The following is a 25039-nucleotide window of genomic DNA, read 5'->3' as shown; positions in this document are numbered from 1 at the left end:
TGTGTTGCAGACGGCAGAACTGGAGGGAGAGGCTCGGGCTGGAACGGTGGGATGCTCTGTGTTGCAGACGGCAGTACTAGCGAGAGAGGCTCAGGCTGGGATGGTGGGGTGCTCGATGTTCCAGACGGCAGCACTCGAGATGGTGGGTGAATGGGTGTAAACTGCTCCATGATATCAGCAGCAGCACTGGGACCCGCAATGTCGGAATCAAAACCATGGAAGGTAGAACCAAAACCTATGCTAGGGGTTGAAATTCTGGTGCCCCTTGATGGGGGCTCATAAACATTAATTTGGAAACTCTCCCCTGCAGACATTTCAGTCATCGTTGCCATCATCCAGTCTGGTTCGTCCGCATCCAGTTGTACTGGTTCTTATTCTGTATCCTCAGGATCCTCAGGGTTGGCAGCAGCAGCATCATCATCATCATCGTCATCATCGTCATCATCATGTTCTGCAAAATACATCAGAACAGTCAAATGTTTAACAGCAAGGGAAGGGGCCGGATGGGTGGCATGAGTACTCTCACACATTGCAGATTAGGCAGCGGGTTGATTTAAAGGGCCATGATGCATTTTCAGGACTTACCCTCTTCCTCGCATGCGGGCCCAGCTTTTGCTGTACTGATTGCTTTTCTCCGTGTACGACTCATCATAGCAGCTACCCTCTGTTCCAAGGGTGTCAGTGGATGCAGATTGGGCATGCCTCCTCCTGTCCGAGTTGCTTCCCTTTTGTTGTGGGCCAATTTCTTCTGCAAAGAATAAAATATAACTTTTTACAGAATGTATCAGTCTGCAAGGTGGGACATACAGATAGCCAGGTTACAATTCCGATTACATTAAAAATGGAAAATATTACTCACACTAACTACTTGACCAAGGTCATGCCATTTCTTTTTACACTGGCTTCCAGATCTCATGGTATGCACCACTGCTCAGTAATCTTCTGCAACTTGGTTCCAGCGTTTCTTCATTTCTTTTGGTGGCACTTTTATGCGACCTCTGTTGCTGGTATCTAGCAACTGCCATCTCTGCTCAATTACGTTGACTAATATCTCCACTTCCTCATGCAAGAAATTCTTTGTTCTTGGTGGATGTTGATCCATTGCAAAGTTGAATTGGCAATCTTATTTCTCAAAACACACAGTCCTTAATTTGCATGCACCAATGCAGCACGTGTTCTGCAAGTTTAGCAGCGAAAAGCTGCACTCACTGATTTCAGCAGGTGATTTATTCAACAGTGCTGCTAAAAGCACTCTTTCACACACAAAAAAATCACTAAAATTAAATCACAAGCTTTTCCAGGGATCCATGAGACAAATCTTCACTTTTCCTCTTGTCCCTTTAAAAATGGCCGAGTGCTAATGTTTATTTCGCACTGCGCGTGCGCGCACGCTCCAACGCGCACGCGCAGGGTTGCCGGCATGACGTTGCCTTATTTAAATTAGGCCCGTCCCCTATTGCTTGTAGAATCGGCGCAAGTGTCTGGCTCCGCCCCCCGCTGTTCTGTGCGTGCCGCGCCAAGCTGCTGAAGACCTCCGAGGAGCCGGAGAATATCGGAGTTTTTTTTCGGCGCACTTTCAAGTGCGAAAAACGGGCGTCCAGGTCGGGGCTGCGCCGTTTTAGGCACGGCCCGAAACTTGGGCCCCAAGTTTCTATGTTTCTATGACACATATAAGATAATAAGGGGGCTCGACAAGGTGGATGCAGAGAGGATGTTTCCACTCGTGAGGGAATCTAGAACTAGGGGCGTAGTTTAAGAATAAGTCATCCATTTAGAACTGAGGGTCGTAAATCTGTGGAATTCTCTGCTCCAGTGAGCGTGGTGGCTGGGCTATTGAATATATTTAAGGTGGAGCTAGACAGGTTTTTGAATGATAAGGGAATAAAGGGTTATGGGGAGCGGGCAGGAAAGTGGAGCTGAGCCTAAGATCAGATCAATCATGATCTTATTAAATGGCGGAGCATGCTCAAGGGGCCAAGTGGCCTACTCCTGCTCCTATTTCTTATGTTCTTATGTTTTGTTCAGCAACAGAAAGTAATCAAATTGCTACTTTAAAGTATTGCTATTCTAACTGCAGTAATGTGCTGCAAGGCGTGCTCTTATTTAATTTTGTTAAATCAGGGTCTGTTATACCATTGGGCTTTACTTCGTACAAAAGCTATAATTACCCAATTCGCATTATTCTAAAAAAATTAATAGATATTCCATTATTTGTATTTAATAAGAATGGATGGTATTTTAAATTTGCATTTATACATACACATTCACATTATTCTGTACTTAGATATTTTAATACATACTTGGGTTTGTCAGTGGAAGGTCAAGCAAGCTTAAGCCAATTTTCATTTCTGGATTGCTGATCAGTCGCTAACAATTATGAGCCAATGTAAAATGTTGGGGGAGAATTGGGAAGTTTTGACTATATAAGATGAAATTACAAGATGCAATATGATTGTGTGACAATATTGGGCAACTAAGACTTGAAGGCTGGAGTGGAGATAAAACTTCACTGACAATGATTAAAGATGAGAATGACTTTGAATAAAAATAAGTGATTTAATTGTTTATAAAAATAGACATTTGGGGCTAAAGTTCTGGCCTCACCGGGTCCGTATGGAATACGTATGGACCTGGCGAGGCCCCGCAAAAGCTGGTTTTCAGTGCGCAATGCTCATGCGTTAAAAAACAGCTTTTCTGATCTTTCAAATTTTGGCTTGACAAATCGAACACATCCCCGCAGCCAGGACATTCGCACGGGCGAGATTGGACTATTTGCCCAACTCTTGCCCAGCGAATGTCCTTAAAACTCTTGCGCATGGTAAAAGCATAGCCTACTTTTACCAGTGTAAGAGTTTTAAAACATATAAAAAATAAAATTTAAATACACATTTTTATTTTAAAAATCCTGTCCACTAAGGTAAGTATATGTTAAACCCTATTAAAACACTTAAAAAAAATCCCAACAATATATATTTTTTTCTAAAACATTTAATTAACTTTAAATACAATTAATTTTAGTTATGTGAGGTGTTTTTTTTATTTTTTATGTTGTGTTTAATGTGTTTTTTCCCCTCATTGATAGCAATAAGAACTCGGAGATATGGAGTTCTCATTGCTATCAATGAGAATATTATACCTGATTGGTTGTCCACACATGACTGCACCTTCTTTGTATGAACCTCGAGGACAGAGGCACGCTCCGAAGTGCAGGAAGAGAAGGCCTCCCACCGCAATCGTAGGCGCCTCCGAGACCACCAGGTACTTTTGTAAAATATTCTCGGGTTGGAGGCGTTCGTCCGAAGGAAACCTCCGACCCAAATTTCAGGCCCAATTATGAAAGGAGGAGACTCTAATGTAGCCTTTGATACAGTGGACATTTGCACCAAATGTTGTCCCATGGAGTTTTGTTAATGATCTGAAATTTATTTGGCAAAACTTTTATCACTTTTTAATTCCTCACAGAATTCCCTGATATTGAACCCAGTGATTAGGGAACTTCATTATCTATCTTGATGTAAATATGCAAAGACCAAAAATACCATTTGGTGTATGCTTGCATTGTGCTTAAAAAAAAACGGAACAGATCATCAAACCACAGGTGTAACTGTTTTGCAACGGTTTGTCTTGGTAAAGTCTAAGCATTAAATCTGTCAAGTATATGAACCTGTCTCTTCTGGGATAACTTCAAGCAGAAATAGGTCACACCATCATTGATAAAAATCTACAAGTATGAATGCTGTAAACCGATGATCACTTCCTTGCGGCCCACATAAGATAAACATCTATTTATTTCTAAAGCAAATTTTAATGTATCAAGAAAAGCTTATCTCAATGCTGCATTACTGTATCAGAGCATCCAGTTAAACTATCATTAGACCTTACCATAAGCAGTATGAAGCATGAACTATCTCAGGTTTGCTTTTGCTTTTGTTGTTTAACTCCTTCAGCACTCACAACTAAACAAATCATGCCTGTCTACATTGCCATTTTAGTCAGTGTGCTTGACACCCAATGCATTTCGAATTAGCTAGGAACCTGGCACTGATGTTCTCAGCTGTTTTGAACTCGTTGAAAATAAAGAGCAAAGTTTTAGTTTTATATAACATAGTAGAGAAAGCAACAGAAGTTCGAATCATTGGTGAAGCTACATTTGGAATATTTTGTGCAAGTTTGGCAACCTAGGTTCAAAAGGAACATTGCAGAAAGACAGAAAAGAATGTCAGAAATGATTTGGTGATTTAGTGTTTTAAGTTTTCATTGGAGACAGAAGATATGATTTGACGAAAGGCACCAATCATGTTATTTAATCAGATTATTTAAATTGATTGTGATAGAATTGGAGGACATGAGAACATAATTAGCAAGTTTTAAGTAAAATTAGAGAATAGAAGATATTTTTCTAATTGTTAGGATTGTGGATTCCTTGCAAAAGCAATTTATGCTATGTGAGTTAATTCCTTAAAAATAGAAAACTAACTGTTTAAGGATAAGATGAAAAGTTGTAAGAAAGATACCAATTATTAAATATTCTATGGAACAATGTTTTCCTGAACTGCTGGGAGTATGGATTAGTCACATGTGGAATGCAACTGATCAGAGTTGTAAATATATTTATAAATTTAAATTAATATCCCGGAGCTTTGCTCAATTATCCTTGAGAGCTGGGGAAAACATGACAGATCTTTGCCTGCTTAGAGAACCATTTGTGGTTGGTTACCTCGCACAGAAAATTGAGCAGGTTAGCTAGAGCCACTTTGGGGTAAATCAGATGCACTCTCTAAGGGATAGATGGACCAATGAGTTTTCCTTGTTCCAAACTTTCCATTTTTATGAAAATGAAACTACAATATGGATAAAAATTGAGTTAAAACAAATTAACCTGTTAGTTTTATGGTGATGTATGTTTTATATCTAGTTTTAGACATGTGCCATCACAATGGTAACAGTGTATACTTGAAGACATATGCAAGAAAATAGCAATTCCGCACAGACTTTTGGTCTGTATGGCTCTTTATACTGGGATCTTTTGTTCTATATGGTTCTATATACCTGGGTCTTTTGTTCTATATGGCTTATCTTTGCACAATTTTCACCCAACTGTTTCATCAGGGGAAGCCATACACACATGTTATGTGGTTACACATTGACTGTCAGTGGGAAAAAAAACAATCCCTTCTCTACCACACTATTCCAACAAGATCTCAATTGCTACACTCAAAAACTATGGTGCTTTCCTCTAGCACAACTACTACGAGTGGAAATATCACTGGGTCTTTAAACTGCTGCAAGCCTTTCAGCTGCACATGATTTCCCACTCACGAACGGTAAATTCCAAATAAGGAGCGATAGTTATGCCTGGAGCTCTCTCACACAATGCAAGTTAGGCTGAACCTGTAAAGAGAGGTGACTTTGGTACACTATCTATCGAGCGCGTGCTAAGATTGCACTGCCTAATATGCACTCATCTGGAAGGCCCAAATGAATACTCAAGGCTATTATATTTATAGTGCCAAGTTAGATTTAAATGAGACAATTTATTTAATTGTTCAGTTGCTGTTTGTTGGTTTAAAGCTGGTGTAAGTGGCATACCAAATTTTGCCTAGTAGACAAGTCTTGCTGTTTACTTTTACAACGAGAAGGCATTTCAGCCTGGTATTTATTTGCATTACTTTGTTGAAAATTGAAATTTAATTAGCATTTGTTGGAAAATGGAAATATTGTTCATCTGGAGGAAAGCAATATTATAATCTATAGTGAAATACATATGCAAAACATACTTTTAAAACTCTAATTAATTACTATTTAAAGAAAAGGAGACAAAGGATCCGTGGCTAAACTAAGGAAAAAATCTGAAGCTACCTTCCATTTAAAACATCATTTTGTATCGTGCTTAATGAAGTAGAGGAATATTTACAAGAATGGATTTTTTTTTTCATTTGGTGTTTTGACCTTTCATTAAAAGTATTGGATTGGTCTGATTTAATCTATTATGCAACTAAATGTATTGACTAATGGGCCTGGATTTCCCACCCGTTGTTGGGTTAGTGGCAGAGCAGGATACCATCCACTTCAGGTGATTCTGCAGTGGACCCATTGCAATGACTTCCCAGGGCCCTCATTTGCTATGTAAGAGGTGGGGGGGTGGGGGCAGTGTTTGGAGCAATAGGGCTGCTCCTAATAAGTTCACAGCATCTAGAAGAGAAAGAGGGAAATATATTTAAAAGTTGCAAGAATGGTTGAAGCAGCAGGCTTGGGGGTGTCAGGAGCTGGAAGGGCTTCTGGATTCTTGGACACATCCCTGAAGGTCCTTTTTGCAGAAATCAGGGTCAGAAGAGGAAGATTGTTGGGCACTAAAGGCAGGAAGTCACATAAGAAGGTGGCGCAGATTGTCTAGAGGGAGATGGCAGAGGTAGTGAGTCTATTTCCATCACTCCAAGATCTGCCACACCGCGCTGGAAAAGTTTCAATGATCTCATAAGGATATCTAAGGTAAGCAAAGGCATTTTGTCAATACACATTCTCTATCACTCAGACTAATATGAGAACGATCACTAGATGCTGCCTGGAAGGATCCCTCACAGAGAAATTCAAGGTAGTGGTGACTGGTACATATAGTGTGGTTCTCCTGGTGGAAGTGGGTTGCAGGTCTTCAGCCAGCAGTGTGCAGGGGTTGGCGGGGAGGAAGCACAGTCTTCTGAGGCACAGACAGTCTAAGTAAGACCTTCTTGGAGTGCAAACCCTGGTGAGTGGTTATGAGTGCGTCGGGAAGAGACGCCTTCTGTGAAGCCTGACTCCAGCTGAGCTGCTTCCATATCCACATTCTCATCCTCATCACAGCATAAGAATTTCTTTACTGCAAAGCAATGCTTTGAGCTGTGTGAAACTAGCAGCAAAATTCCTGACTGAACCTCCAAAGTACTAAAGAGATTGATATGCAAGGTTAGCCACATCCTCTTGACTCCATTCACATGAGATGGATTGGATTCCTGGCAGGCCTTAATAGGAGCAGTTGTTTATTGGAAGGATAATTCAGGTGCAAAATTTTTGAGTGGATTTGAGGTGGTCGTCTCTAAGAACCTATTTTATTCCATTTATCCACCTCAAGATGGACTGTGAGTTGGAGAAAAATCCGGGTCATGTTGTTTAAGTGAAGAATAAAGGCAGTTACTCAAGGATGTAACTAGCTGAACAACTGCAAGCATTTTCAGTAAAAATGATTGAATTTATATCCATAAAGACATGACACAATTTCTTTCTTTGCTTTCATTAATTCAAATATTTACAAATGTTTGGCAATAGCTGCATGAGGCATCTTGATCAATTACAACGGAAGGAGCAATGCCAGCAAATAAAACAAAGCTCTGAGAAAGTCAAATAGAAAAACCACAGCAAGTGCTTTTGGGACTGTAGTTATTAAGCCTTTGCCAATCAATTGAGTTGTGCATAAGCTGCTTGAACTATCCCTCTTTTAGAAACGTTAATATAATGACGGTGAAAAATTCTCACTGAAGGTTCAGCCTCGTGTAATCTGCTCCCAAATATATTAAGGCTCCTGTAGACCAAACTTGCACCTGCAGATGCCTGACACATGGCAAAAGTGTTTGATTTTCTCGCTTGCATCAGTGTTACAGTTTAAACATTGAACACACAATACACACAACTATTTCCACAACAATAAAGTGCAGACGTTAAATCAATTTAAAAAATGGAGGAGCGTGGTTTTTTGCGTTCGTGTAGCTGATGGATGTCAATACTGGGAAACGTTTCTATTTTTGGCAGCAATTGTCAGCATCAGGCATTCTCAGGTTAGGTTTGCACAGCTTGCTACAGAGTCAAGTTAGTTGTATTCTGCTCCAACAATGTACGTTAGCTGCAGTTCACTCCTGTCAAAACTAATATGGCATTTCTATGCCTTACACTAGCCACCATTGTGTCCTCCCTGAATGAGAATGGAAGCTAGTGCAGAGTTAGGAGCAATTTTATACTATGGACACACAACCACAATCAGGTTGAATTTTGAGCAAACCCAGAATGGATTTATTATTGTAACTTGAGTATTGTGCAGTGATGCTAAATTTGCAGTATAGCCTTGAAGGTGACACAGAAGGGAAGCAGTGTGAGAGCCCCTGAGAGGAGGCGATCTTGGGTTTGATACTGCAAGGCGTATAACTGCAGTGCAATGTCAAACCTGGATTAAAAAGTGCTCAGGTGTCCTTGAAACTTCTTGTGTACTTTTAAACTTACCATGACTTGAGAATGCAGACAATCGGCCTAAATTTTAATTGTTGGGTGGGGAGCTCTACACATGGCTGTAAGCATGCATATACGAGGCTCTGTTCTGGGCAGGAGAATTCTAATTGGAACTGAGCAGTGTAAATGAGGTACTACTTAGCAGCAGCTGGTCTCAGAGCACAAGTTACAGTATGAGTGCAGTATTATTATGCTTAACATTGAGCCCAAGGGAGAGGCTTTAAAACCATTCATGTGAGCTAGATTCAAACCCAGGTCTCAAGAGGTGAAAGTCTAGAGGTTGATTTATGTAATGGGATCGCGATTTCCATGTTAAAAGAGGCCTATCATCTGAAACAGGCAGGTACTTTGGACACCTGGCAATAGGCCCCTTTCAGCTGCATTGCCAGTGTTGGCGGAGGGGCAAGGCAATGATCCCATTTTGATGCCATTACTACCCCGTTAATACCAGATAAAGGCAGTGAAACTGAAGCCCCTAGTGTTTCAACACATTGTACAACTCAGTGCTAAATCACTTTCATTTCTTCTTGAGTGAATTTCATCGAAAGTATTGTTACAAATCATGTGTACAAAAGTAAGGGGGACCCACGTAATGAACTATTTCAGTACAGATACAAATGATTTGATGTTATAGACAATAATGTCGAATATTGTACTGAAATAAAGGACCTTATTATTGTGTTCCTAACACAAATGAGACTGCACACAGGGAGGTTAAAGTAACAGTGACCTCAGTCTTTATTAAGACACTCCAGAGTGAGGAACAGGTCTGAGGGGTCGGCTTATATACAGTGCTCCCAAGGGATGCTGGGATCACTTCGGACTTCATGGGATGCACTCCCTGGTGGCGGAACATGGGAGTGCATGCTTTACAGATACACAACATCATTGCCCCCGCAAATTCAAAGTGAAAACTATTTACAAGGTGAGGCGGTCGGGAGTCTTTCTTTCCCTAGTGGACCGCCTTGGTACAAATGTCTGTTCTGGTGTGTTGGCTGTGCCCTCGCTGGGCTGGCATGTTGTTGGCCCTGCAGGGCTGCTGGGTGAGCCTGGACTGTTGGATGTGATGGGTTCAATTTCCTGGATCGGGGTGGTGTCGTTGATCCTTTGGCTGTGTGTTGTGGGCTCAAAAAAGGTGGTGTCTGCTGTGGGTTGTTCAGGGCAGTTTGTGAACCGCAGCCTCGTTTCGTCCAGGTGCTTTCTGCAAATTTGTCCATTGTCTAGTTTGACTACAAACACCCTACTCCCTTCTTTAGCTATCATCGTGCCCGCGATCCACTTGGGACCATATCCATCGTTTAGCACATACACAGGGTCATTCAGATCAATTTCCCGTGACACAGTGGCGCGACCATCGTTTACATTTTGTTGCTGCCGCCTGCTCTCTACCTGATCATGCAGGTTGGGGTGAACCAGCGAGAGTCTGGTTTTAAGTGTCCTTTTCATGAGTAGCTCAGCCGGGGGCACCCCTGTGAGCAAGTGGGGTCTCGTGCGGTAGCTGAGGAGTACTCGGGACAGGTGGGTTTGGAGTGAGCCTTCTGTGACTCGTTTAAGGCTCTGTTTGATTGTTTGTACTACCCGCTCTGCCTGCCCATTGGAGGCTGGTTTAAACAGGGCTGAGGTGACATGTTTGATCCCATTGCGGGTCATGAATTCTTTAAATTTGGCACTGGTGAAACATGGCCCGTTGTCACTGACCAGTATGTCAGGCAGGCCGTGGGTGGCAAACATGGCCCTCAGGCTTTCAATGGTGGCGGTGGCGGTGCTTCCCGACATTATTTCACATTCAATCCATTTTCAAAAAGCATCCACCACCACCACCACCACCAGAAAAATTTTACCGAGAAACGGGCCTGCATAGTCGACATGGATCCTTGACCATGGTCTGGAGGGCCAGGACCACAAACTTAGTGGTGCCTCTCTGGGCGCGTTGCTCAACTGAGCACACACGCTGCATTGCCGTGCACAGGACGCTAAGTCCGAGTCGATACCAGGCCACCACATGTGGGATCTGGCTATCGTTTTCAACATTACTATACCCGGGTGTGTGCTGTGGAGATCCGAGATGAACGTCTCCTTGCCCTTTTTGGGTAGCACTACGCGGTTACCGCACAACAGGCAGTCTGCCTGAATGGACAGCTCGTCCTTTCGCCACTGGAACGGCTTGATTAGCTCTTGCATTTCAACGGGGATGCTGGCCCAGCTCCCATGCAGTACACAGTTTTTTTATTAGGGACAGCAGAGGACCTTGGCTGGTCCAAGTCCTAATCTGGCGGGCCGTGACAGATAATTTATCATTTTCAAACGCTTCCATGACCATCAACAAGTCTGCAGGTTGTGCCACCATCAACAAGTTTACAGGCTGCGCCATTTCCACCCCCGTGGTGGGCAATGGTAGCCGACTGAGAGCATCCGCACAGTTCTCGGTGCCTGGCCTTTGGCAGATGGTATAGTTATACGCTGATAGCGCGAGTGCCCACCTTTGTATGCAGGCTGAGGCATTTGTATTTACCCCTTGTTTTCAGCGAACTGGGATATGAGGGGATTATGATCGGTTTCCAGCTCAAATTTGAGGCCAAACAGGTACTGATGCATTTTCTTTACCCCGAACACACACGCGAATGCCTCTTTCTCAATCATGCTGTAGGCCCTCTCGGCCTTAGTCAAGCTCCTGGAGGCATAGGCGACAGCTTGCAACTTCCCCGCAACGTTAGCTTGTTGTAATACACACCTGACTCCGTACGATGGCGCATCACGTGCTAGCACAAGTCTATTACACGGGTTATACAATACAAGCAGCTTGTTGGAGCATAAAATGTTTTTTGCTTTCTCAAAAGCAATTACTTGTTTTTTTCCCCATACCCAGTTCTCACCTTTACGCAATTACACATGTAGGGGCTCTAAGAGGGTGCTTAACCCCGGTCGGAAGTTACCAAAATAATTGAGGAGTCTCAGGAACAACCGCAGCTCCGTGACATCCTGGGCACGTTCCTGATAGCCTCTGTCTTGGCATCTGTGGGCCGAATGCTGTCAGCCGCGATCTTGCTCCCCAAAAACTCCACTTCTGTTGCCGTGAAGATGCATTTCGACCTCTTCAGCCGCAGCCCTACGCGATCCAGTTGCTGGAGGACCTCCTCCAGGTTTTGTAGGTACTCGACGGTGTCCCGACCCATGACCAATATGTCGTCCTGAAAAACCACCGTGCATGGTACCGACTTGAATAGGCTCTCCATGTTTCTCTGGAAGATCGCTGCAGCCGACCGAATTCCAAACGGGCATCTGTTGTAGATGAACAGTCCCTTGTGTGTGTTGATGCAGGTGAGGCCCTTCGAAGACTCCTTTAGCTCTTGCGTCATGCAGGCCGAAGTCAGGTCGAGCTTGGTGAATGTCTTGCCTTCTGCCAGCGTCACAAATAGGTCGTCTGCCTTAGGTAGCGGGTATTGGTCCTGTAGCGAGAAACGATTAATAGTAATTTATAATCACCGCAAATCCTGACCGTGCCATCACTTTTGAGTACTGGAACAATCGGGCTGGCCCACTCGCTGAATTCCACTGGGAAGATGATGCCCTCGCGTTGCAGCCTGTCCAGCTCGATTTCCACTCTCTCCCTCATCATGAGGTACCGCTCGCACTTTGTGGTGAATGGGTCGTGCCTCTGGGACCAAGTGGATCCGCACCTTCACCCCGGAAAAGTTTCCAATGTCTGGCTCAAAAAGGGAAAGAAATTTGTTAAGAACCTGGGTACATGAGGCCTCATCGACATGTGATAGCGCTCGGATGTCATCCCAGTTCCAGCAGATTTTGCCCAGCCAGCTCCTTCCAAGCAGTGTGGGGCCATCGCCCGGGACAATCCAGAGTGGCAGTTCATGCACCGTGCCTTCGTAGGTGACCTTGACCATGGCGCTGCCCAGGACAGTGATAAGCTCTTTGGTGTACGTTCTCAGTTTCATGTGGATGGGGCTCAGGGCTGGTCTGAGTGCCTTGTTGCACCACAGTCTCTCAAATATCTTTTTACTCATGATGGATTAATTAGCGCCAGTGTCCAGTTCCATGGCTACGGGTAAGCCATTCAATTTTACATTTAGCATTATAGATGGACATTTCGTCGAAAATGTGTGCAACCTGTGTACTTCAGCATTTGCCTCCTCTCTCTGAGGCTCGAAATTGCTTTGATCCACCATTGATCTTCCTCTGCCCCGTGGTGGTTAGCAGGTTTTGCAGAGCTTGCAGCTCGTCTACAAGCTCATTGGAGGTGCCCCATTGTTCCACAGCTCTTGCAAACATACCCTTTGAAGCGGCATGAAAAAGTTGAATGGAAGCCTCCACAATGCCAACAAGGTGTGAATTGCCTTGCATTCATACTTTGCTGCGGACTCTGAGTCATCTGGGTCACCTGAGGCCTGCTGGCAGTTACAGACTCGTGGTTTCTGTCCTGTACATTTCTGCTCGCAAACAGAGTTCCAGTTAATTTATGAACATTGCTCGACTTGTGTGCTGAGAGATTTGTTTGGTGTTGTCACTGGTGGGCATAAACGCCTGTGCTATCGCAATGACCTTACTGAGAGTCGGTGTCTCTACAGTCAAAAGTTTTCATCGGATGGTCTCATGGCCAATGCCCAGTACAAAATAAGTCTCTGAGCATTTGCTCCAGGTAGCCATCAAAGTCACATTGTCCTGCAAGTCGCCTTAGCTCGGCGACGTAGCTCGCCACTTCCTGGCCTTCAAGTCGCTGGCACGTGTAGAACCGATACCTCGCCATCAGCACGCTCTCACTCGGATTAAGTTGCTCCCGAACCAGTGTACACTGCTCCTCATACAACTTATCTGTGGGTTTCACCGGAGCCTGAAGATTCTTCATGAGATTGTAGGTCGGTGTCCCGCAGACGGTGAGGAGGACCGCTCTCCTTTTTGCAGCGCTTCCTTCTCCGTCCAGCTCATTGGCTACAAAGTACTGGTCTAGCTGTTCGACATAGGCTTCCCAGTCCTCACCCTCTGAGAACTTCTCCAGGATGCGCACAGTTTGCTGCATCTTTGCGTTGGATTCGTATACTCGTCGCCAGTTATTGCGTTCCTAACACAGATGAGACTGCACACAGGGAGGTTAAAGTAACAGTGACCTCAGTCTTTATTAAGACACTCCAGAGTGAGGAACAGGCCTTAGGGGCCAGCTTATATACCGTGCTCCCAAGGGATGCTGGGATTCCTTGGGACTTCAGAGGATGCACTCCTTGATGGCGGAACCTAGGAGTGCATTCTTTACAGATACACAACACTTATATTGTATCACATGTTAACATGTTGCTCTTCCTCCAGTGCCTGGTAACAGTAAAGGCAGTTCCATCATCTAAGTGTTGATTTTAATTTTTGGGCAGCTAACTGGCAGCCCCCTCCCCATCCTGGCAGTGAACATGCCAGTGTCAGCTTGAGACCCAGGCCTTATTTAAATAGCACGGCGACCTGCCCCCCCCACCATTCCCCGCAAATGGATCATCTTGACGCAGCTTCCTTGTTTCAGATTGGCCAAAAATAAGATGGCCCGGAAGCTGTCAAATCAGGGGTGGGATGGCGGACACAATCTCGGAGGCCGAGAAGCCTCGATTATCTTTGTGGGTCCCGGAGAAGTACTCCTGCTGCTCCCGGCCCCACTAACATGATGTAAATCTTACTTATCGGTGGCTTCTTCGGCAGCTGAGATTTTATCGAGATGTTTCTTGCCTAATGGTTTTGACAGAACTTGTTAACAGGATCACAAGTGCACTCTCTGACCAGTTCTCTAAAATCTCAGCTATTCTAAATTGCTACACTGTATTTCGAAATAATATCAATCAGAAGTGACATATTCTGAATCCTATGTACATCATAGGACTGGGATTTCCATATTAAAAGTGACCTACTACCAGAAACAGTCAAGTGCTTCGGCTAGCCAGTGGTAGGCTCCTGTAAAAGTGACAGTGGTGGCAGTGGGCTGAGCGTCGATTAATGGGGGAGTATGGTTACGAATCCAATTTTGAAGCTATTATGGTCCCTTTAACACTGACTTCAACAAGTTAAAATCATCCTCAAAGTGTGTAAAGCAGAGCTAAAAATAGAAAATCCTTATTAAAACTGCCAGCATACTTTTACAACATTTGGACCAGTATTATGAGGACACCAATATTGGTGTCTAATTTAGATTGGCAAAATAACCATGTAAATATTTAATTATTCCAAGTATTTTTTTCAAATTGAGTTCTGTTTAACATATGTCGTCTCTTGAATACTTGCAGAGTTTGACATTTTCCAATGATGAAAACTTTTTTTTTCCTCTCAATTGTTTCTGATAAACCAGCCACACATTTCTTAGTGCAACTGCAGAGAATATGTCACTTCTGATTGATATTATTTCGAAATACAGTGTAGCAATTTAGAATAGCTGAGATTTTAGAGATGTTTCTTGCCTAGGTTTTGACAGAACTTTTGGAGCAATAACACAAAGCTTGATCATAACCTAAGAGTGGGCAGTACTGGCATGGCACACTGTTGCACTTGTTATCAGGATCACAAAGCCTACATTTTGATTCAGTGCACCAACCCAGTGCGTTATTGGTGGCAGACTTGGGTGGTCAATTATCAAAGTGAGGCTGCCCACCTGGTGGGGATATAATGAGTCCATGGTGGAGGTATGTCCAAGCCTCATTTCATTCATTCATTAATTCCTGGAGATTATTAAAGCTATAACTCACATTGAGTCTGAGCAATCGATTTTAACCCTACTCACCTGGTTTCCTGTGTGTGGGCGTGTGGGAATTTAAAATTCTCCAAGTCAGTTAGCAGCCCTAGAGTCCCCAGGAGCTGACCTGCCAGGATTTTCACTGCAGACGCAAAGCCAACTTGCCCAAAGCCATCGAGATCCTTTTTAGCATGTTGGGTCCCGATGATGTCATTGGGACCCAACTGCAATTTGTACTGGTAGACCCGAGGGAAAAACGTCAGTGAGTTCCCCACTAGGCGTATCCAGTGAGGAACTGGATGATCTGGTAATTGAACCCTAAACTTGTCTGTAGCATCCTGGTTGCCATTTCCAAATCAGCTGGTATGCAGGACATGAAATGCAACCTGGCATCTAGGATAGCTCGGGACCGATAGGTGAAGTGGGAGTTCTTGGAAAAGCCAATGAACCAACCTTTTGTAAGGCAAGGGTATTAAGGGGTAGGGAACCAAGGTGGGTAGATGGAGTTAAGATACAGATCAGCCATAGTCTAATTATATGGCGGAACAGGCTTGAAGGGGCTGAATGGCCTACTCTTTTCCTATGTTTCCGGAAATACTAGAGGAATGAGGGTCTAGCGAGAAGGAGAAACTAAAGGAAATCCTTATTAGTCAACAAATTGTGTTAGGGAAATTAATGCGATTGAAGGCCGATAAATCCCCAGGGCCTGATAGTCTGCATCTCAGAGTACTTAAGGAAGTGGCTCTAGAAATAGTGGATGCATTGGTGGTCATTTTCCAACATTCTATAGACTCTGGATCAGTTCCTATGGACTGGAGGGTAGCTAATGCAACACCACTTTTTAAAAAAGGAGGGAGAGAGAAAACAGGGAATTATAGACCGGTCAGCCTGACATTGGTGGTGGGGAAAATATTGGAATCAATTATTAAAAATGTAATAGCAGTGCATTTGGAAAGCAGTGACAGGATCGGTCCAACTCAGCATGGATTTATGAAAGGGAAATCATGCTTGACAAATTTTCTAGAATTTTTTGAGGATGTAACTGGTAGAGTGGACAAGGGGGAGCCAGTGGATGTGGTGTATTTGGACTTTCAAAAGGCTTTTGACAAGGTCCCACATAAGAGATTAGTGTGCAAAATTAAAGCACAAGATATTGGGGGTAATGTACTGACGTGGATAGAGAACTCGTTGGCAGACAGGAAGCAGAGAGTAGGAATAAATGGATCCTTTTCAGAATGGCAGGCAGTGACTCGTGGGGTACCGCAAGGTTCAGTGCTGGGACCCCAGCTATTTACACTATACATTAATGATTTAGACGAAGGAATTGAATGTAATATCTCCAAGTTTGCAGATGAGCTGTGAGGAGGATGCTAAGAGGCTGCAGGGTGACTTGGACAGGCAAATACATGGCAGATGTGGTATAATGTGGATAAATGTGAGGTGGTAAAAACAGAAGGGCTGATTATTATCTGAATGGTGACAGATTGGTAAAGGGGGAGGTGCAACGAGACCTAGGTGTCATGGTACATCAGTCATTGAAGGTTGACATACAGGTGCAGCATGCAATGAAGAAGGCAAATGGCATGTTGGCCTTCATAGCGAGAGGATTCGAGTATAGGAGCAGGGAGGTGTTACTACAGTTGTACAGGGCTTTGGGAGGGCGACACCTTGAATATTGTGTACAGTTTTGGTCTCCTAATCTGAGGAAGGATATTCTTGCTATTGAGGGAGTGCAGCGAAGGTTCACTTGACTGATTCCCGGGATGACAGGACTCACATATGAAGAAAAACTGGATCGACTAGGCTTGTTTTCAATGGAATTTAAAAGAATGAGAGGGTATCTCATAGAAACATATAAAATTCTGACGGGACTGAATAGGTTAGATGCAGGAAGAATGTTCCTGATGTTGGGGAAGTCCAGAACCAGGGGTCACAGTCTAAGGATAAGGGGTAAGCCATTTAGGACCGAGATGAGATGAAACTTCTTCACTCAGAGAGTTGTGGGCATGTGGAATTCTCTACCACAGAAAGCTGTTGAGGCCAGTTCATTAGATATATTCAAAAGGGAGTTAGATGTGGCCCTCACGGCTAAAGGGATCAAGGGGTATGGAGAGAAAGCAGGAATGGGATACTGAAATGCATGATCAGCCATGATCATATTGAATGGTGGTGCAGGCTCGAAGGGCCGAATGGCCTACTCCTGCACCTATTTTCTATGTTTCTATGCTTCTATGTAAGTGTTTATGATGATTTGGGGGCCATTTTGTTCTGCTGGCGTATTTAAGGTTTTGTGAAAGTTGTTCTTACTTTGTTTTGCCCAAGCACCTTTACTGCATTAAGTGATTTCCTAATAGGAATCCTCCGAGTTGATGTATTCAAAAAAAGAGGAGCGCAGAGGGATGCCAGGCAGGGCAAGGTGCCTGAGAGATGCTTTGCTCTCCCCCGCCCACCAACAGACACCAATCTGCATCTGCAGAGAGAGGGGATACGTTGCTTTGGCAGATGTAATGTTGGGTGGAGGCTTTGTCTCCCAATGAAAGCTGCATCAGCAGATGCCCAGTGGCATCACTAAGACATACGAAAGCTTGACGCACCGTTATTCTGGATGGTTCTTCAGAAGCGTCCCAATCATGGTATGTCATGCTTTTTAAGTGCTACAGTTTTAAATAAGTCATGCCGTGGTGATCAAAGGCCAGCATTGTCTGATAGATGGCACCCACCAAGAGCACTGCTCTTCAGTTCTGAGGGCAATGGAGTTGAATTTTAGTGCCAGTACCACCTCCCTCTAGATGGCATGAGTTACACACCTGGCAAGATTTGTGGCACCCACATTCAGGATTCCGTGCTTCCTGCCTTCAATCTCCCCAGTAGGGCTAGCAGTGTTGCATCTGTGTGTTCTTCTCCTGTATGGAGCCATATATTACTGCCCTGTGGGTCTAGATGGTTCTTAAGTAGTCATAATTCTGTACATGCATATTAAAAATATTGCTAAGATGTGCAGTGAAGTTATTAGAGTGAAGTGAAAGAGCCAAGCATTGTTCCTCTCTTACATGTATGGCCCAAAAAATCCATTTGTAACTTCCTCTACAGGAAACCAGTGGGCGCAATTTTTTTTTACATACCTTGAGGAAATTCATCCCTATGGCTTTATGTCAATGATTGAGTAGTCATAACAGGAACATGACAGTACTAGCCCTGAGCTTGGAGAAGGCCCTTACTTTGCTCTCCACTGGGTTCTCAAAGTTTTCATGCCCCAGGATGCCCATAATGGCTTTCTCAATAAGAGTGAAGAAATTGTACTGCCTCTGACCTCTGCCAATTCTTGTCTACTCCCTTCTATTGTGTGCTATCTTGTCCTACAAGCAGATAGGTTATGTTGACATAAAGAAAGAAAAGAAAGAAAAGAAAGAAAGGAAAGGAAGGATGGAAAGGAAGGAAGGAAGGAAGGAAGGAAGGACTTACATTTGCGTATTATCATGAAACAGCCTACTCTCAAGGACAACTATTTGTACACTAAAGCATTCAGCCCGATTGACTACAGTTGGCTTTTGCAGTTGCTCACTGTGTTTCTTCCACACTGAAGTACTGCCATTCATGGTGAGCATCAGTACCCTTATTTTCTTATGACAGCAGAGCACAGGTTAACTTTCTATTACTGATTAGCATGGTTGAGCTCAAAATCATTTAAATTTGTTCTGAGGACAAACCTTGTGGCAAGGGTCCTCCTGGCAGGTAGTAGACATTCTAAACAGTACTTTCTGTTTACCTTAGCCACATTCTTCAGGTTAAGAACATAAGCAATAGGAGCAGGAGTAGGCCATACGGCCCTTCGAGCCTGCTCCGCCATTCAATACGATCATGGCTGATCCGATCATGGACTCAGGTCCACTTCCCTGCCCGCTCCCCATAACCCCTTATCCCCTTATCATTTAAGAAACCATCTATTTTTGTCTTAAATTTATTCAATGTCCCAGCTTCCACAGCTCTCTGAGGCAGCAAATTCCACAGATTTACAACCCTCTGAGAGAAGAAATTTCTCCTCATCTCTGTTTTAAATGGGCGGCCCCTTATTCTAAGATCATGTCCTCTAGTACTAGTCTCCCCCATCAGTGGAAACATCCTCACTGCACTTTGTAAAGCCCCCTCATAATCTTATACATTTCGATAGGATCACCCCTCATTCTTCTGAATTCCAATGAGTAGAGGCCCAACCTACTCAACCTTTCCTCATATGTCAACTCACTCATCTCCGGAATCAACCTAGTGAACCTTCTCTGAACTGCCTCCAAAGCAAGTATATCCTTTCGTAAATATGGAAACCAAAACTGTAGTATATGCAAGCACTCTAATAATGACTCCATTAGGTAAGGGTATAGTACTTGAACTGTACTGACCTTAGTCCTTTATTGCAGCTCCTAGCGTGAGGACACCAAGAGGTGAGCTCCCTTTTATACTTGGTTACCTGCAGTGTACAGGTGACTCATAGCTCTTCAGCAGCAGCACCCTTTGGTGGTACAGGTATAGTGTATACAGGGTGAAGGTACATTCAGTGGTCTAGAGTTACAGTACATACATTAACATGAATACATGACAACACTCCCCCGTAAGCCTTTCCCACGTCCTTATTGCCATGACATGGGGAGGTGATCAGTAGTGGGCAGTGGAAGGTTGTGGTGAGGGTTGTGTGGGTGCCAGGTGTGATCCTTGTGCTCGTGGCTGCACACATCCATTTCCCGCCCTACCCATACATAGACCATGCAGGTGTCACTTTCGACGTATTCCGCAGTGGTGGAGCAAGTGTTATGGGTAAGGTACATACATTGTAGAATGGGTAGGTGGTGGCATTTAGTGGTGGACAGGACTACAGGATGGTGTGGCCTCCTTGTTCACCATTGGTGGTGGAAGTCTGTCATCCCAGGTTCCGCCGGGAAAGCTGGAGGGTACTGGCCTCTTGCTCCCGGTGCTGGCCCTGGTGGCCAACGGGGGTAGGGCCGATCTGGGGCAGGTTGCCAGTCGTGGTAGCTGTGCTACCCATTGACCTGTGCTGTCCCTGAAGTGGGTATGCTCCCGCTGGGTGTGTCTGAACCCTTCCTGAGGCATCACATTGGTCCCGGAAGCGCAGGCTACATGATCACTGTAGTCGCTGGACCTGGGTGTTTCCCACAGGGAGTTCCCTTTGTCATTGTCATTGTACATGTAGAATCCGGTATCATTTCTCATTCTATCTTTAGCATACATGATACATTGGCCCCAATCGCTACAAGCTACTTCGACATTGTTATACTTCTTTACACTTTCACGTTCGTCACTTACAAAAATTACATTTGTCATGTTAGCATTACTGGCATCACTGTTCAACAGTGCAAACTTGTTACTTACATCATCTTTTGAAGTATTCATTACATTTCTCCCATTAGCATTGCCGGCATCACCATTCAATAGCACATTTATATACCTGCATTCATTCTTTACACTTTTATCTTTAATATCACCGGCATCGCTGTGCCAAGAGTGGAACTGTTCCCTTAATTGTTCTGGGTTGCCGGTCTCCTTTAAGAGGACCTTGCAATCTTTACTCCAATCCGGTTCGCCGCTCAGTAACATGTGTTGCTCCCTCAATGCTGCCCCTCGTGGTCTGGTCACGGCCATCTTGATTTCAGGTGCTTCACCTCGTGGTGGGGGCACCATCTTCTCTCGCTCCACAAGGTAGGCTGCGGTGATCCTTTTCTCCGCAGGTTCTGCCACGGACACTGGGAATCTACCTTCTGCACCGATCTTCTTCCCTCGGAGTCCTGCCACTGGAACCTGGAAGGTGAGGTCTGGTCGTTCAGGTTGGATCATCTCGTTGAGTTGTGCAGTCTGTGTCGTTGCCGCGCAGTCGAGTCGGACGGTAGGATTTCCAGGTGCTGCGATGGATCTAAGTTTGGGGCCGCTTAGGATGTCGATCGCCGGGGCCCGGGGGCCTTCGTCACTCCGACAGATTTGGACTTGCTTCATCCAACTTCTTCCCAGCAGCAATGGACCATCATCGGCAATGATCCACAGGGGAAGCTTATTCATCGCGCTGCTATGGGATACCTGGACCTCCACGCTGCCAACGACTGGGCTGGTGCCTTTTGTGTAGGTGAGCAACTTTGCCTGGATTGGAGACATTTTGGGTCGTTTGACAGGATTGTTACAGAGTTTCTCAAAGGCCGTCTGATTCATCAACGACTGGCTTGCCCCTGTATCGATCTCCATCGAGACTGGAACCCCGTTGATTTCTACTTCCATTTTCCACGGGGAACTCTCAGTGGAGCAGGTATATATTCCGTACTCCTCTTCCAGGGGCTGAGCAGCTTCGTCTTCATCAGCGCTGGAGCCCAGGTGATCGGCCAACTCATCAGCGACTCGGTGAGTAAAACTTCTTAGGATAAGGGGTAGGCCATTTAGGACGGAGATGAGGAGAAACTTCTTCACTCAGAGAGTCATTAACCTGTGGAATTCCCTGCCGCAGAGAGTTGTTGATGCCAGTACACTGGATATATTCAAGAGGGAGTTAGATATGGCCCTTACGGTTAAGGGGATCAAGGGGTATGGAGAGAAAACAGGAAAGGGGTACTGAAGGAATGATCAGCCATGATCTTATTGAATGGCGGTGCAGGCTCGAAGGGCCGAATGGCCTACTTCTGCACCTATTTTCTATGTTTCTATGTTTCTATGTTTTTCTACACATTCGCTGAAGGTGACCTTTAGTGTTGCAGCCTTTGCAGGTATAGTCTTTGTATCGGCACTGGTGTGCCCTGTGGTTTCCTCCACAGTGCCAGCATGGGACTAGCCAGTGGGCCCATGTGGCGGACTCAGGGTTGCGGGACTCGGGGCAGCAGTCTTGCCTCTGAAAGTCGCCACTCGGTTCACTGTATTCGTCAGGATAGAGTCCTGGATGTGAGTCATCATCCGTTTGGAGTCGCAGACTGAAATCATGAATGCCTGGCTCACTTTAATTGCCTTCTGCAGGGTGACCATAGTGTCCGCAGAGAGCAGCTTGTGGAGGAGACCTTCGTGGCCGATTCCAATAACGAAGATGTCCCTTAGTGCTTCGATGAGGTGGTCGCCAAAATCATACGATGCGGCCAATCTTCTCAGATCTGCAGCGTATTTAGCAATTTCTTGGCTTTCGGGCTGCCGGTGGGTATAGAACCGGTGTCTGGCTGTGAAGATGCTCTCTTTAGGTTTAAGTTGTTCTTGTATTAAAGTTACGAGCTCCGCATAGGTCTTAGTCGTTGTCTTCGCTGGGGCTAGCAGGTCCCTGACGAGGCCATGGATAGTGGGCCCACAACTGCTGAGCAGGATGGCTCTGCGCTTTTTTGCCAGCGAGATCGGTGAGATCCTAGCCAGGTCGTTCGTGATGAAAAAGTGTTCTAGCCTTTTCACAAAGGAGTGAGGACACCAAGAGGTGAGCTCCCTTTTATACTTGGTTACCTGCAGTGTCTCCAGCAGCAGCACCCTCTGGTGGTACAGGTATAGTGTATACAGGGTGAAGGTACATTCAGTGGTCTAGTGTTACAGTACATACATTAACATGCATACATGACAAAAACTGCATGCAGTATTCCAGGTGTGGCATCATCAATACCCTGCTTTTATACTCCATCCCCTTTGCAATAAAGGCCAAGATTCCATTGGCCTTCCTGATCACTTGCTGTACCTGCATACTATCCTTTTGTGTTTCATGCACAAGTACCCCAGGTCCCGCTGTCATGCAGCACTTTGCCATCTTTCTCCATTTAAATAATAACTTCCTCTTTGATTTTTTTCTGCCAAAGTGCATGACCTCACACTTTTCAACATTATACTCCATCTGCCAAATTTTTTCCCACTTACTTACCCTGTCTATTTCCTTTTGCAGATTTTTTGTGTCCTTTTCACACATTGCTTTTCCTCGCATCTTTGTATCATCAGCAAACTTGGCTACATTATACTCAGTCCCTTCTTCCAAGTCGTTAATATAGATTGTAAATAGTTGGGGTCCCAGCACTGATCCCTGTAGCACCCCACTAGTTACTGATTGCCAACCAGAAAATGAACCATTTATTCCGACTCTCTGTTTTCTGTTAGTTAGCCAATCCTCTATCCATGCTAATATATTACCCCCAACCCTGTGAACTTTTATCTTGTGCAGTAATGTTTTATGTGGCACCTTGTCAAATGCCTTCTGGAAGTCCAAATACACCACATCCTCTTTATCCACCCTGTTTGTTACATCCTCAAAGAATTCCAACAAATTTGTCAAACACGACTTCCCCTTCATAAATCCATGTTGACTCTGCCTGACCGAATTTTGCTTTTCAAAATGTCCTGCTACTGCTTCTTTAATAATAGACTCCAACATTTTCCCAACCACAGATGTTAGGCTAACTGATCTATAGTTTACTGCTTTTGATCTGCATCCTTTTTTCAATAGGGACGTTACATTTGCAGTTTTCCAATTTGCTGGGACCTCCCCAGAATCCAGGCAATTTTAGTAAATTACAACCAATACATCCACAATCCCTGCCGCTACTTCTCTTTTAAGACCCTAGGATGCTAGCCATCAAGTCCAGGGGACTTATCTGTCTTCAGTCCCATTACCTTACTGAGTACCACCTCCTTAGTGATTGTGATTGTGATTGTGTTAAGTTCCTCCCCTGCTGTATCCCTTGAATAATGTTAGTGTCCTGTACCGTAAAGACTGATACAAAATATTTGTTCAGAGTTTCTGCCATCTCCATGATCCCCATTACTAATTCCCCAGTCTTGTCCTCTAAGGGACCAACTTTAGCCACTCTTTTCCTTTTTATATCCCTATAGAAACTCTTGCTAACTGTTTTTATATTTCGTGCTAGTTTACTTTCATAATCTATCTTCCCTTTCTTAATCATTTTTTTAGTCATTCTTTGCTGGCTTTTAAAAGCTTCCCAATCTTCTGTCCTCTCACTATTTTGGCCACTTTGTATGTCCTTGTTTTTAATTGGCTACCATTCTTTATTTCTTTAGTTAGCCATGGATGGCTATCTTTTCTCTTACATCCTTTCCTCCTCACTGGAATATATTTTTCTTGAGAGTTGTGAAATATCTCCTTAAATGTACACCACTGTTCATCAACCATCCTACACTTTAATCTATTTGTTAGCCTCACATCTTTCCAGGTCCATAGACTCTGGATATAGCAATCATTATCTCTGAAATCTGTTCCTAAGCTTCCTACACCAAGCAAGACTTGTATTTATATAGCGCCTTTCATGACCTCAGGACGTGTCAAAGTGCTTTACAGTCAATGATGTACTTTTGAAGTGTATTTACTGTTGTAATGTAGGAAATGCGGCAGCCAATTTGCAGACAGCAAGCTCCCACAAACAGCAATGTGAAATTGACCAGATAATCTGTTTTAGTGATATTAATTGAGGGATAAATATTGGCTAGGACACCGGGGATAACTTCCCTGCTATTTTTCAAAATATGTTACGCCCACCTGAGAGAGCAGACGGGGCCATCTGAAAGACAGCACTGAAGTGTCAGCCTAGTTTTTTTTTTATGGAACTGATGGAGGGTGTCCATCTGTCCATAAAATATTCCTCTCCTTTCCCTGACTTCCTGGACAAGCACTTATAAAGCCTGGTCATCAAATCTGCCCTTGCATGGTCTATATACTTACATTGTACAGCAATTTTGCTGAGTAATCACCTGCTCTGCTCTACGCTGTGCTAATGCAAGGGTTTAAATTGCTCCTTCATGCAGTTAACAATGGATCTACTCCATTGGTTAGCCCAATGTCCAGAAGTTAGAGAGTGTAATTTATTTTCTCTTGCTACAAAAAACAGCAAAATTGGGGGTTAATGAACAGGTTTTCATACTCACCAAATCTTTAATAAATAGCTCACCACCAACAGCAATTACTAGGCAGTATTGTTTGAATTTTTCTCACGGTTCAGCCAAGCAACCAACATTGTTTCTCATTGATTAATAGATCACTCAGTAATACCACTGGCATGCAGATAAAGGCAGGTCTGTGCAACAAATAACCAGACCATCTCAGTCACATTTTTACTTCATAACCTTGTA

The sequence above is a fragment of the Pristiophorus japonicus genome, chromosome 6 (genome assembly GCF_044704955.1).
Source record: "Pristiophorus japonicus isolate sPriJap1 chromosome 6, sPriJap1.hap1, whole genome shotgun sequence".
Lineage (NCBI taxonomy): Eukaryota > Metazoa > Chordata > Chondrichthyes > Pristiophoridae > Pristiophorus > Pristiophorus japonicus.
The sequence above is the reverse complement of the archived record's forward strand: the minus strand, read 5'-3'. Positions refer to the sequence as shown.